Raw genomic sequence first — 16,242 nt, forward strand, 5'->3', positions numbered from 1 at the left:
TTTTCCCTAGGAAAACTCCACCAAAACTGGAGAAACTCCAGTTAACCCCGCCAAATTTGGAGTAGTTTCAGATTTAGTGGACTTGCCAAGTTAAATCAAAATTAATTAAAAGTTAAGCACAGTTTAATTAGCACTAATCCTCCACTCAGCGCTTAATCCTCATGGTTAGCACTTAATGCTAGTGGTTAAAGGTTTAGCGTTCACATGCGGTGGTAAATGCTAGTGGTTACCGGACGGTTAGGCTACTTGGCGATTACGTAGATTCTAGCGATTAAGGTTACCACGTTCACACGTGGCAGTTAATGTTATAGTTACTTCCCAAACTCCACGTGCTCAAACTTTTAATACCAAATGCGCCCGTTGATTGTTAAGTCCAATGGTTGTGGTGTAGTGGTAATGCATTGTGCTTGTGTGGGCGAGGTCACGTGTTCGACTCCTTGGCCTGCCAATAAACTTTCAATCGACCTTTGAGAGGGCATGTGGCGGCCTCCGGGCTTGCCACATGTCACTCTCTCATTAGTTCACCAAATGCGCTTTGACCAATTACATGCTGCCACTTGTCAAAATCTGGCTAAGCCACCTGTGGGAATATTTTGGGAATTCCCTGGAATTTTTTTCTTCTGAATGGGTTGTACGGATTCCTAGTCAGCATCCCAGTTAGCCTGTACCAAAATTTGCATGTTTGACCAAATGCTCAGAACGTAATATCTTTCTCATACGAACTCCGTTTTGAGTGAAATGAGTTGCATTGCGATCGTATCGCCAAAATGGATGCGGTCATTCAGGTTTTGATCAATTTTGAGCACTTTTTTTGGAGAAATTTTTTTCCCCTAATCCAGATTTCGATCACTCCTTCCCACTGACAGGATTTTGGACCCACAAAAGCTGTTTATCTGATGAGAGATGAATACTCTTCTCCTTCCCAAGTTATATTAATTGATTCTACCTGGAAAAATCTCCATGAAAACCACTTGGGTTCACGAACATGCCTTGCCTTGCAAATGGCTTGGTACTTCAACCAATGTTCTTGTTTTGTTGCTGATAGAATCCAACACTTGCTGGCTGCTTACTGATTAAACAACCTGCTGTACCAAAGCGATCCCTCAGTGCTTGGAAAGCTGATTGATGGCCTTCCCACTGAGAATCATGTTCCTCCTTTGCAACACATGCATTCAATGCAAGTTTCTCCTTGGAAACCACTTCCAAGTTAAGCCCATTTGAGTGAACTACAACAATGAGTTCCAATATCAGTAATAACAAGAAAAGAAATGACCATTATTTTACCTCCACGGTTCCAAATTCCACATATGGAAGAATGCATTCGCCATCTCTTTCACTTCTTGGTGTCAACACATCAAATTGAATTGTAGACCATTTGATATTTTACAAGGGCTACAATTTTTTTTTGGCATTTTTGTCCACTTTCGCTTCTTGATTCCATCATCCTCCAGTATTAACATGATGCTCATGTCATGATTTCAGAATGAAGGCTAATCACGAGCCTCTTTCTCAAGCGTGGACCATCCAAAATCCTGCGACCTCGTGTCACAAGAAACACCAATAACCTTGAAAAACACTCATGCAAGAATATAACTTGGAGACCTCTTCCTTTTGCTTCTTGAAAGCAACAAATGTCACATCTTGTGAACATTGCCATGTACTCTTACATATTGGTGTATAAACCATATTGGTGTTTAGTCGATGGTTTATTAAACACAAGTCGACAAAACATGCTTCTTCAAACAACTGACTCTCAAGTCAAGAAAAAGCATGTACAAAAATTTGACGATTTACAACAAGAATTCCACATTCTCATGAAATAATTCGTCACATCTCCCTTTCGTCTTTGGAGACAAAATCAACTCTTCTAGGTCAATATAACATACATGTAACAATCAATCGATTACACAAGCTGATACTCATGCATGTGAAAATGATCAACATTCTCAAGTTGACAACATACATGTTAAAAAAGCAATCAATCAACCCCATCCATTCACTCATGCATGTTCAAGCACAATCAAACTATTAAAAATCCCACTGTTCACACACACAAACTCTCATGCATGTATAACAATCCTTAACTCTCTCACAAGTACAACACAAGTACAAGAATCCCATTGGTATGTACGAGTACTTAAAGAGCTAAAATGACGAAATTTGCTGCAATAAAGTGAGTCAACATACTCCACTTTTGAACACCTTCCTGGCGTAAACATGCAAGTTCAAGAATGCAACATGCATGCAAATTTGTAATTGAAAATTTCCATCTTTGCTGCATCTAAGTGAGTCAACATAACTCTACTTTTCCAACATCTTGCTTCATGCAATATGCAACATACTTTCAGGAGAAAAGAAATGCATCCAAATAACAAGGAAATGCATCAATAAGGAAATATTTGCATCAATTATCAAAAGAAATGCAATGCCTTAATTGGTTAATAAATCTAACCATCTCTTTCAAAATCATTTCAATGGTACTTCTTTTAGTTGCACTTCATCATGTGTATCATCCTGACCCACATCAATTATGGAATCCTCTTTCCCATTCTTGCCAAAGTCTCTCTCCACCTTCTTCAAATGGCGTGGATGACTTGTTGGATGCAAAGTCCAAAACTTGTCTACAAGATGACCTTGCTTATGGAAATAAGTGCAAAATAATTGCATCTTATTTTCAACATGGTTTCCATTATCTAATGGACCTTTGGCTTTCTGTCTCTTTTGTTTTGAAAGTTTCCTATGTATGGATATCCTCTTCCAACACCTCGAAACAATATGGTTATTCAAACCACAAAAGGAACATGTAAATTTTCTCCAAATATTATGTGAAGATTTACCATGTTTATCTTAATAAAAAGAAACTCGATTAAAGGCAGATTTATACCTTGCACATTCACCTTTGTCGCCTTCTTGAGCAGGTGAATTTGATAAGGTAGTGGCTCTCTTCGGAATACCAACAATGGTTTCAATGACCTTATAGATTTCAACATCCTCTTGTTTGCCATTTCCACTAGTTACATTCTTATGAGCATCTTCTTGGAAAGTGGGTATAAAAAATTTGCATTCCTTATGAACAAAAACTTCACAAGCTTGAGGTAATGAACATGTAATGAAAGTCCTTCTTGGAACACCTTCATGTGCCTCCTTGGATTTGGATCATTCTCCATGATGTTTTCCATAACCAAGACCCAAATACCTAGGCCTTTCCTCAACAACAATTGGCTCAACTATGCCTTGTGCATGTTTGCCTAACCCTTTACCTTCATAGCCCATCTTCATCAATGATTTTGACCCTATTTCTCTAGCGTGTCTTTCAAAAGCACTAAAAGATTCATTTTGAGAGGAAATTGAAGATAAACTTGAATTGCATGCCTCATTTTCATGCACATACTTTGCTAGGGTTTCCTTGGCATCATGGAGTTGAATTTCCATCTCATGCATCTTTTCAGAAGCTCTTGCTTCTCCTCCTTCATGGCCATCAAATCATCTTGAAGTATAGTGTTCTCCTTCCTATCTTCATTCATCTACGGCACCATATTTCTCATGATGATAAGCTCTTGCAACATCTCTAAATCAAAGAGTCTTGCTGAGGAATATGGATTAGAAATATTTCTTGTTGAAGCTGCCATCACATAAACGTGCACATAGTTAAATTTTCTTTGCACAAATGCAAAACCAATAGCTAATTTTCTAGCTAACCTTGGAAAACCATCTGAGGTTTAAAATGAGCTAACAAGTGTTTTGATACCAACTTGATATGAATGTTGGGAAAACTTGTAAATGCTATTCAAGCTCCCTCACCAGTATCAAAAATGTGCTTAGGATCATCTCAAATTAACCAAAATGTGAAGGATTATGTGTCAAATATTGAGTGTCTTTTATGAGCAATTTATGAGATTAATTAGCTGTTTAAAACACATATACAACAAGTAAATTGCAGATAAGTAAAACACAACAACTCATAACACAAAGCTAATAAAGGAGTTCACCCCTCCTAGGCTACATCTCCTTGGACCTGATTCCATGGCTAGGCCCTCTTTGGATTAATGGTTAGTTATCTTATTACATGCATCTGAAGTGCTCCAATGGATTTTAAACCTGCTCCATTGGATTTAGAAGACCCCAAAACCCCAAAAATGACTATCCAAGCTCTGCAATTGGACTTCAGCTGATGTAGGCTTGACCTCCTCTCCTGGTGGCCCTAGGCTTCCTTAAACTTCAACGTAACAAAATCACATACATAAGTGCCTTTCTGCCTCTGCAACCTATTCCATTATGTTCAGAGCATCCAAATCATCTAGGAATGACTCTTTCTGAGCCAAAATTGGTTTAAGTATGCCAAAGTTACGGCCTCTTCAATTTTCTCTAGTAAAACTCCACCAAAACTGGAGAAACTCTAGTTAACCCCGCCAAATTTGGAGTAGTTTTGGATTTAGCAGACCTGCCAAAATTACCTCCAAGTTAAATCGAAGTTAATTAACGATTAAGCACAATTTAATTAGCACTAATCCTCCACTTAGTGCTTAATCCATGTAGTCAACACTTAATGCTAGCGGTTAAAGGTTCAACGTTCACATGCGGTGGTAAATGCTAGTGGTTACCCGACGGTTAGGTTACCTGGTGGTTACATAGCTGCTAGGTTAAGGTTACTGCGTTCACATGCCGTGGTTAATGTTATGGTTACCTCCCAAACTCCACGTGCTCAAACTTTAAATACCAAATGCGTCTGTTGATTGTTAAGTCTGATGGTTGTGGTGTAGTGGTAATGCATTGCGCTTGTGTGGGTGAGGTCATGAGTTCGACTCCCCAACCTACCAATAAACTTTTAAGCCACCCTTGAGAGGGCACGTGGCAGCCTCTAGGCTTGGAACGTGTCACCCTCTCATTGGTCCACCAAATGCACTTTGACCAATTACGTGCTGCCACTTGTCAAAATCCAATTAAGCCACCCATGGGAATATTCTAAGAATATTCCCTGGAATATTATTTTTTCTTTTTGGGCTGTACAGATGTCTAGCCTAGTCATCATCCCATTCAGCCTGTACCAAAATTGGCCTATTTGAGCAAACGATTAGAACATGATATCTTTCTCATACGAACTCCGTTTTGAGTGAAACGAGTTGAGTTGGGATCGTATCGCCGAGACAGACGTGGTCATTTAGGTTTTGATTGATTCCAAGCACTTTGATTTTTGAGAAAAATTTTGCCCCTAATCTAGATTCCGATCACTTGGGAGGTACTCCATAACCTAGGGTATTGGATTTGTGTGAGTTGGCACCATAAAAGGGATTTGTGGGAAAAGTACCCAAGTAGTTGGCTTTGCACCCAAAGTCGTGGGCGTGAAACCAAGCATGGTTTTGATGGGTTTACCATTGTTTCATGTGGGGCACCCTTAATGGAGCAAGATGTAACTAAGGCAACCATGGAGGATTGGTTCAAATGAGAGAAATTATTTTTTATTTGTATGTGGTGGGCTAAATGACATGAAGATCAAGTCGGCTTGGCTTGAGAAGTGCCCTTTAGAGGGTTATATATTTCACCCTAAGATCATATATATAAGAGGATGCTCATTTGATCAAAGACACATCATCATTCGATAAGGACTAAGGTGTCTGCATGCTATAACATCATTCAACACTCTTGTAGTTCTGATGCTCTGATATGGACTTGGGAAACCCTTTCCCATTCAGACTTGATAATTTATTAAAAAACAAAAATTTCAATTCCATACGCGAATCTTCCCTTTAAAAAGTGCGTACACACGTGGGTAACATAATACAGTGTTATGAAACCAGCTCAAGAAAAGATAGAAAAGAGAGATCAACGCCTTAGAATTCAGCCTCTTCGAGGGGGCAACCTCCTTTACATTACATAAATGAACAATTCTTGGATGATACAAATGACAAAACCTCCTTTCTATATATAGGAGTCTAGGGAGTCACAATATAATCCAGCCGACCTATGGGGCACAGAAATAACAATATGGGGGTAATAGGGGCACAACAATATAAATAAGGGGTATAACTACAATAGTAATGGGGTAATCACTAGTATTATAGGGACCCAACATGCCCCTCTCCTTCAAAAAAGTGTTGTCCTCAACGCTTGAGTAGTTCTGGATACTTCTGCATAAAATTCTCATCCTCCCATGTGGAATCTTCAGCGGATAAGTTCTTCCACTTGATAAGATACTCTGAAATTGATCGATTTCGTAGCTGTCGAGTTCTTGTTTCTGTGACTGCTTCCGGTTCCAATATAATTTTTCCTTCCTCGTCAAGTTCTGGCAATATTGTTTGAATTGGGAGCTTGTCACCTATAACCTTCTTTAAACATGAAACATGGAAAACTGGGTGCAATCGAGAAGCTGCAGGAAGCTCCAATTTGTATGCCATAGTACCAATCTTTTGCAACACCTTGTACGGACCATAATACTTTGGTGATAATTTATTATCCTTCTTAGCTTGCTTTAGGGACATTTGCTTATATGGTTGTAGCCGTAGGAATACCCAATCACCTACATCAAAACTTCTTTCACTGCGATGTTGATCTGCCTGTTGTTTCATTCTATTTTGTGCCAACACGAGGTTATCCTTTAAGAGTTGGAGGACTTGTTGTTGATGTTCGATGTGATGTTCCACTGCCTGAACCTTAGAATTTTCTCTTAAATATGATGTGATGGATGGTGGTTGATACCCATAAAGTGCCATAAATGGGGTCATTTTTGTTGCTGTATGGAAGGAAGTGTTATACCACCATTCAGCCAGAGGCAACCATTTGACCCATTGTGTCTGTTTATCAGATACAAAGCAACGAAGATATCCTTCCAAACATTTGTTTACTATCTCAGTTTTCCCATCAGATTGAGGATGATAAGATGAGCTATGAGCTAACTGAGTACCAAGACAAGAAAATAATTCTGTCCAAAAATTTCCAGTGAAAATGGGATCTCTGTCACTTACAATAATCTTTGGGTTTCCATGTAGCTTTTGAACTGTTTCCATAAATGCAGTAGAAACTGTACTGGCTTTAAATGGATGTGATAATGCACAAAAGTGTGCATACTTGGTAAGTCTGTCAACTACCACCATGATGACACTCTTTCCCTCAGACTTGGGTAAACCTGTGATAAAATCCATTGAAACCTCCTCCCAACGTTGGCTTGGAATGGATAAAGGTTGTAATAGACCCGGTGTCTTAATTGTTTCAACTTTATTTTGTTGGCAAACCAAACATTCCGCCACAAACTTTTGAATATCTGATTTAAGGCCATCCCAAAAAAATTCCTTCTTAACCCTGTGGTAAGTTTTTAAAAATCCTGAGTGCCCTCCTAAGGGAGAAGTGTGCAATTCCATAAGAATCTTTTGTTTTAGCTGGGAATTCTTACAGAGGTATAAGCGATCTTTGTACCATAACGAATCATTTTGCCAGCTAAATGTATCAGAAGTACTGGAATCTTGTTGTAGCTTTCGAATAAGTGCCCACACTTCTTCGTCATTCTTCCATTCCTCCCTTGCTTCGTTTATCCAATCTGGTTGGATAATAGAAATGGCACACAACAATGCTTCCACATCCTCATCCTTTCTTGAGAGTGCATCTGCCACCACATTTTGCTTCCCTTTTTTGTAGATGATTTCAAAGTCATAACCCAACATCTTTGTGACCCACTTTTGTTGCTCTTCAGAGGATAATCTTTGTTCTAAAAAGTATTTAAGGCTATCATGATCCGTTTTTACCTTGAAGTGTCTTCCCATTAGGTAGGGTCGCCATTTCTTAAGTGCATGGAGTATTGCCAACATTTCCTTCTCATAAATAGCTTTGCTTAAAAACTTTCCCTTGATTGGACGACTTTCAAAAGCAATGGGTCTTTCATCTTGCATTAGAACAGCACCAATTCCATTTCCTGAAGCATCACATTCCACAATAAAGGTTTTTGTGAAGTCCGGTGTAGCTAAGACCGGTGCTTGGCACATTGCCTCTTTAAGATGTTCAAAGGCCTTTGTTGCTTCCGGAGTCCATGAAAATGAATCTTTCTTCAATAATGTTGTTAGAGGTGCTGCTATTCTCCCATAATTCTTAACAAACTTGCGATAATACCCTGTCAACCCAAGAAATCCTCGCAGATGCTTTATGGATGTGGGGATTTTCCATTCCTTAATGGCTTTAATTTTGCTAGGGTCTACCTTAACTCCTTCATGAGATACAATATGACCCAAATATTCCACCTCCTGGACTCCAAAGAAACATTTGGATCTTTTTGCATATAATTGTTTCTCCTCCAATAGTTGTAGCACCCTGTCAACATGTTCAACATGATCCTTCCAAGACTTGCTGTAGATTAGTATATCATCAAAAAATACTAACACAAATTTTCTAAGGAATGGTTTGAAAATTGAATTCATCAAACCTTGAAATGTTGAAGGTGCATTGGTAAGGCCAAAAGGCATGACCAAAAATTCATAATGACCCTCATGAGTTCTAAATGCCATTTTCGGAATGTCTTCAATCTTCATTCTGATTTGATGATATCCCGAACGAAGATCCAACTTGGTGAAGTAAATTGATCCATGCAATTCATCCAGTAATTCATCAATGACAGGAATGGGGAACTTATCTTTAATAGTGAGCTTGTTGAGCTCCCTATAATCCGGACACATGCGCCATGATCCATCCTTCTTGTGCACCAATACTACTGGAGCTGAGAAAGAACTTTGACTTGGTTGAATTATACCAGCCTCTAGCATTTCTGCAACCATACGTTCAATTTCACTTTTTTGGACATAGGGATATCTGTACGGCCTGATGTTTGGAGGAACACTTCCTGGAATCAGATGAATAGCATGATCATGATCACGCATAGGTGGGAGACCTTTGGGAGTCTCAAATACCTTGGAATGATTGTCCAGGACTTTTTGGAGATCTGGAGAAATAGATGATTCCAATGTGGAAACATCTAGCGAACATAATTGTGCAATTACACCTCTTTGCTCCTTTTTTAGAAGCTTTGTCATGCCATTAGAGCTGATTATCTTTCCTGGTTTCCCTGCAATACCCCTTAATTCAACTTCCTTTCCTTCCGTAGAAAATTTGATGAAAAGTTCTTGAAAATTAAAAGCTATTGTACCCAAGGATTGTAGCCATTGGACTCCTAGTACAACATCAGCACCTCCCATTGGAATGGAAAGCATTGGGCTAGTCAATACATATTCTCCCATGGATAGCTTGATATTATGGCACTTTCCAGAGCAATTTATTGTTCCTCCATTTGCAATCATCACTTGACACTCTGGTGCTGGATATAGGAAGCAATTCAATTCTTTTGCTACCCTACAATGAATAAAATTGTGGGTGCTTCCTGAATCAATCAACACTATTACCTTTTTCTTCTTGATTTGTCCTTCTATCTTGATGGTTTGAGGAGTGGTAATTCCCGCCAATGCATTACAAGATATGGTCGGATTTATTTGTTCTTCATCTAGGCTTTGTTCCTGGAGTATATCTTCTTCTTTTGACCTTTCTTGCTCCTTTTCTTCTTCCTCTTCACAATCTATGTAGAATAATTTCTTCTCAGCACACTTATGACCTTTAGTGTATTTGCTATCACAACTGTAACAAAGCCCTTTTGCTCTTTTTTCTTCCAATTGTTGTGGTGTCAACCTTATAGGTTGTGGAAGACTAGGGGCAACAACACTTCCGTCTTTATAGTTGTGAGTGGTATGCTTCCTGGTTGCCATAATTTTGCTTTCCATTTTTCTTGCTAACCTGAATGCCTTCTCTAATGAATCAGGTTCCCAAAGGCGAACATCATGTTGGATATTATCCTTTAAAGACCCTATGAACACATCAATCCTATGCTCCTCTGGAATATCTTTTACCCTTATGTTCAATTTTTGGAACTCCTCAATGTGCTCCATTACTGAACCCTTTTGTTTGAGACTTATCAATTGGCTAAAAAAAGTGTTGCTTTTTGTATCTTCATAATGTGCTATCAATTCTTCCGTAAAAATTGCCCAAGTGATAAATTGTTTACGAGAGCAAAGCCATTGATACCATACAAACTGATTTGGTTCCAAATATACAGTTGCCATACGTACCTTTTGTGCGTTTTGCACATTATTGAGATCGAAGAATTGCTCCATCTGTAATATCCATGTGGCGGGATCCTTGCCATCAAACTTCCTCATATCGATTTTTGGAATATGGTGATTCTTCGATCCAACATTAGCGTCTATGGAATCATGATTAACATTTCTTTTGTTCTCATCATGAGTTTCCTTTACTACCTTTTCACCATTAGTGACCTTTTCTTGTAGCAACTTCTTCAATTCTTCCATGTCTGTCTTCAAATCTATCTTCAAATCTGCCATAGAATCCTCCATCTTAGCTTCCATGCCCATTATCTTATATTCCACGCCATTTATCTTAGATTCCACGCCACTTATCTTAGCTTCTGTTAGCTTTTGTGAGCGTGACATTTGTTGCACTTGTTCTTGTAATTTTGATATATCATGTAGCATTTCTTCCTCTTCTTCATGAGTCATGCTAGAGCTTTCAGGTTCCTTACTAGGTGTTTGCATTTTCTTTCCTCGGGGCATCAGTTACCGATAATAATGCTTTACTATGCCCTTTGAATTCCGTTAAACCAAGCTTACACAAAAATTTAAAAAAAAACTACACACCTTTTTTCACTTTAAAGAGGCCTGATATTGAATCTGATGTATATCTGTAATTTCGGATCATCCAGTTCTGAAATTGCTACCTGTAGTAGCCTTCTGCGTCCTCTTTCCAATGCCACAAGTCTGAGCCAAATTGGATTCTCCAAGGAAGAGTTATGTTAAATCTCCCACAGTGACTTGCTTTTAGACTGGTTCAGTAGAGCGAACTTGTACGACGTGCCACGAGTCACTGTTTCAACCTTTGAATTTGAAACACACACACAAGAAACTAAATTCTGTCCTCTTTCTGTACCTTCTTACGAAATTTCAATCCGATCCCCAGAGAGAAAGTTATGACGATTTTTCCCAGGTCACCTGTTTTGAATGTAATTCAGGAGTCTGCAAAAAGACCAACTTCCTCAGATCATATCTCCGCAAATATCGCGCGAAAAGCTCTGAAATTCGGACCCAAGGTTCAGCGCGATTTCTTCTCAAATGGGTTTTTTTGCGACTTTTGAAACATCACAGAAAAATAGTTATAGAGAAAATGCCACGATGACTTGTTTGGAGCAGCGAAACCCTAGAATCCAAAGCTCTGATACCAAATGTTATGAAACCAGCTCAAGAAAAGATAGAAAAGAGAGATCAACGCCTTAGAATTCAGCCTCTTCGAGGGGGCAACCTCCTTTACATTACATAAATGAACAATTCTTGGATGATACAAATGACAAAACCTCCTTTCTATATATAGGAGTCTAAGGAGTCACAATATAATCCAGCCGACCTAACAATAATAATATAAAGCCACAAAAATAACAATAGAGGGATTCTATGGGGCACAGAAATAACAATATGGGGGTAATAGGGGCACAACAATATAAATAAGGGGTATAACTACAATAGTAATGGGGTAATCACTAGTATTATAGGGACCCAACATACAGAACCTGTGTATATGATTTAAAATATGAAAAAATAAAAATATATCCTATTTTTCGGGCAGGGCTTATGGGTTTCACCAAAATCCCACCTATAAGAGCCCGTGGCCTAATGGAATCAACTAATTTCCGGTGGTATTTATACACCTCATGGAAGGCCTAAGGATGGAAGGAGATAGGATATCACCATTATAGTCCTTTTTGTCCCCATATCAAGTTTCATTTTCCCTGTGCCTCCTGCACTCCCAGTCATAGGAAGCCCTTGTTTCCTTGCATATATGCTGATTCTTCATTATATGACATCCTTTTGCACATGATTGAGAGGTGATCTTTGAGGCTTGGGCTAGACAGATCCAGAGGAAGGTTTCATTGGTGCTGTGGTCGGATCAGGTTGTATCTATCCACTACTATTTGCTGATATCAATAAAGAAGCTCTGTCTTGTTCCTGATATGTTATGATATCATGTTTTTTATGATTCATGTGTAATATATCATGGTTTATATGTTTATGCTTGATGATATAACTTGTTTATTATGCACACAGTTTGAACTACTTGCTATATATGTGATTCTCTGATCTGTGTTGCAGGTTTGATCACTTTGGAGGAAGTAGAGGGTTTGGACAGTATGGGATCGACATCAAACATAGGACCTATAGGTACTCCACTCAAACCTAACTTTGGTAGTTTATATAGTTTGCTTGCTCAAATGTATGCTTCTTGTTGTTAGTCTGCCTTCGATCTATTGAGATTGTCAACCCTTACCTTAGGGAATTTTTTCCCGCCAACATTGCAACCTATAGGAGTTATTCCAAGAGAAGGAAAGGATGAGTTTTGGCACATATTTTCTATGTTTGGAAGGCCAAGCTTAGGTAGATTGCAGGGTTGAGTTTGGAGAGCAAATATGGGCAAAATTTTGTGCAAGTTATGGTGCTATTTCTCTATGAAAGGTCATTGGTAATTTTTGTGCATTGTCGGTAGGCCAAGTCTTTGTTTTGGTAGGCCGAGAGGCATAAAAGGATGCTAAAACCAGGCTGCATTTACCTAGAGAAATAACGTAGGAGTAGAGGATGTAAGGTGGAGGAAAAAAACAGGCTTTGAGGAGATTAGGCAACAAACTTAGGGATGACACAACGTTTCAGGAAGCCTTAATAAGAGGGTTGAAACCTCAAGGTTGTACGCACATGCAATGGAATATTAAGGGTGAAATAAAGTGTTCCTAGATGTATGTTATTCTATTCTTCCAAGTTTATGTATTTATAGGTGATGAGGTGCAGATTGGAAAATTAGAAGCAACCTAAGAACAACTTGTTTGGAGGATTGTAGTGGCTTGCATCAATCCCTAAGTGTAGAGAACAAAAGATAAGATTTGTCTCTGTTACTGGGTAGGTGGTTTGGAGTCCTAAGGGTTAACATTTGGAGGAACTAATGGGCTAGTTATAAAGCCCTAGTTCATTGAGTTGCAGAGAGGTCATCTTCAGTGATATGAGGGTAGCCTCCAAGCCCTCAGACTTTCCATTATTGGAGCAACAAATAAGGTAAGTAGTGGGAAGTGTTGAAGTCCCTATGTGATGGTGTATTTGAAGGAAGAACATGTAGTTAGAGGGAAAATTATTTGGGCCAAAGTTCAGTGACCTAAAGGAGAAACGATCATTGATAGTGGCTGATTATTGAGTTGCATATTGGAAGGCAAAGGACCCACCAGACATGTTCAAGGTACGTGGATTGAAAGGGGCTATGGAGTGCTACATCATCAAGTAGGCTAGTTGTACTTTGTTTAGGGTAGATTGGCCATCATAGTTACCAACCCTAGTTTGTTGTCTTGTATCAAGGATGATTGTAAGGGCCATGATCCCATGTATGGGAGCCCTAAGATTGTCGTATTAAATATTTGTAATGTAACATAATTGGGTTGAGAAATTATCTTGTGTATTAGTTCATTCACTGTTTGTTTATTCCAATGTGCAAAGTAGAATTGTTGTGGCATTTGAGTGTGTTTGTGTTAGAGAATATAGATTTAAACGAGATTCTTGAGTGCCAAAAGAAATCAAATTGGTATCAGAGCTACTTTGAAGGCCCACTGAATCAAAGTGTGCACAATGTACAACTCAAGAGGGAGTTGGTTCCATTTTTGTTGAAGGATTAATAATAATGGAAAATTTGTCACTTGGCCTGTGATATAAGGTAGGTTGGATGGGTTGTCTAACTATAGTTCGTGGAAGGAAAGAATCAAGTTGGTCTTAATGGTGAACAAGATTTGGGAATTTTCCAACAAGGCGATCAAGAAACCGACTGACCCTAAGGAGTAGGAAGTGTACGAGGAGTTGGATATGAAGGTGAAGTTGATCATCCTAGATGGTGTAAAAGATCATTTGATACCTCATCTGTCGGGGAAGAGCTCTTCCCATGATATGTGGAAAGCTCTTCAAGATTTGTTCTAGAAGAAGAAAGAGAACCGACTATTGGTATTGAAGGATAAGTTGAAGAGCACCAAGATGTTGGATGGTGAAGTAGTAGCGCTGTATATGATGAGATTGTCTCAGGTTCGAGATGAGCTTGTTGCCATCAGTGATAATGTTACAAATTCTGAGATGGTGAGGATTACTTTGAAATAAATTTATCGATGAATGGAAGCCCTTCATTAAAGGGATGATCGTTTGTGAGAAGTTTCCAAACTGGAATATGTTTTGAGATGACTTAATTAAGGAGAAACTATGACCTAAGGATCTTTATCCAAAGAAGAAGACTTATGATGATATCATGGCTCTTGCAGGGAGAATGAAGGGCAAGCCAAAGAAAGACTTGAGTGAGCTGAAGTGTTTCAACTATGGCGAATATGGTCATTTTTTGATGAAATGTATGAAGAAGAATAAGGGAGATAATTAGAAGAAGAAGGAGAAGGAAATAGCAGGTTCCGCTACTACTTCTGACCTGGATGACCTCTCAAGAAGATTGGAGGATGTGGATTTTGTTCCAGTGTCTCATTACTCTAAGAATACCATTTTTGAGACTATGTGTAAGTGTATAGTGGTGTGTTGAAGCATATGACAAGTTCGCATGATGTGTTCAAGACTCTAACTGAGTGGGACTCAAAGTTGCACATGGTGATTGGCGACAAGACTCAGAAAGAGATAAGAGGATCAAGTGTCATGTCATTTGATGAGCCTCATCACTGAGTAATTATATGGGCCTGAATTGGCCTTAATTCACCTCCTAGCTTAGTCAAACCAACTATTCTCACAACTTATTGCATATTTTTTATTATATTTTGTTTATGAAATGAGTTAGAGTTGGATATGTTGCTTTGTGGTCTAATGTGCATGAAATGCAGGAATAAAGGATAAAAGCAAGGAAAATGCAGGTATAAAGGATAAAAGCAAGGAACTATGGCAAAGACCTTGGTAAAACTAGAATGGGACAAGGGAGAGTAATTATAGGAGGTAAATCCTCCTCATTTACTACCCCTCCATTCGAATATTCCTCCACTAGCTCGGAGTGCAAACAACCATCACTTTGAAGACTAGAAGACAACTGAGCAAGTGAAAAGGACAGAAACTAGTTTTTCTTGAGTTAGAGGCCAAGCCTCCCTAATGGGAAGGAAGTCATTAGAGACTTCAAATGTATAAATAGAGAGGCTTAGGACCTCAGTAGGATTCAGACTTCTATTGTAAAAACTCTGTTTTATTTCTGAGCTGCAAGAGACTTGTGATAATTTGTTCTGTAATCCATGGTTTTTATAATAAGAATGAGTTTTGTTTAAGCCAGCTCTGAGTTAACTCCGAGGGCTGAAGCTCTTGGGTTAGGGCCTGACCCAAGCAGCCAAAGCTCCTCTTTACTATACATGTATGCTAGCATAGTTTCCTAGTTTTCATTGTTCATTTTCTTAAATAGCTTCCTGGTTTTGTTTATTTGTTTAAATAGCTTTCTGGTTCTATTCAGTTGCTTAAGTAGGATTCATGGTTTTTCTGGTTATTTGCTTAGGTAGCTACATTTTCATTACAATAGCGTAAAGTAGATCGGTTGTGTTGTAGTTTACTTCCATTTGTGCCTTCTTTCAGTTTACAGGTTAGCTAGCCGAAAAATATCACTAGCAGGTTGTGCGTAGTTGTCTCAACTTCATCTCCTCCCTTTGGGACCATGACTTGAGGAAGAGACCCTTCAGCAGTCCCAAAAACACAGGTCTCTAGTTCTCGCATGGGCTATGGAGTTCGCTGTTTAATGCAGTTATTTGTTCACCCGCACTGGTTTTCTTTGTCATTTTCATTTGAAATTGCCTTCAGCCCGTTCCTACTACATCGCTTCGTCGCCATCCGATCACCAACAAACCTTCACAATCACTGTCTGATTCACTATTTTCTCCAATTGCTGCTTTGCGTGGAGTCCACCACTTACTTTATGAACTTTAAGTCCCCACCGTCGATTTGCCTCACCTGATCCGACGGCTATCGCGTCACCTGATCACTTTAGGCACTTTAAACCCCCACCATTGATCTGCCTTGCCTGATCTGACGGTTATCACGCAATCTCGCGCGGATTAATGCACGAATGTTATCCGCCCGAGAGCACGCGAGAAAAGTGGTTTTCTAGTGCTACGAGTTGCACAGTAATGATAATTGCGTGAAATTTCCAAATACTTCTTACAACCTGAAGGGC

Source organism: Pinus tabuliformis, chromosome J (assembly GCF_031772625.1).
Source record: "Pinus tabuliformis cultivar Carrire ecotype Pingquan chromosome J, CPIR1, whole genome shotgun sequence".
Lineage (NCBI taxonomy): Eukaryota > Viridiplantae > Streptophyta > Pinopsida > Pinales > Pinaceae > Pinus > Pinus tabuliformis.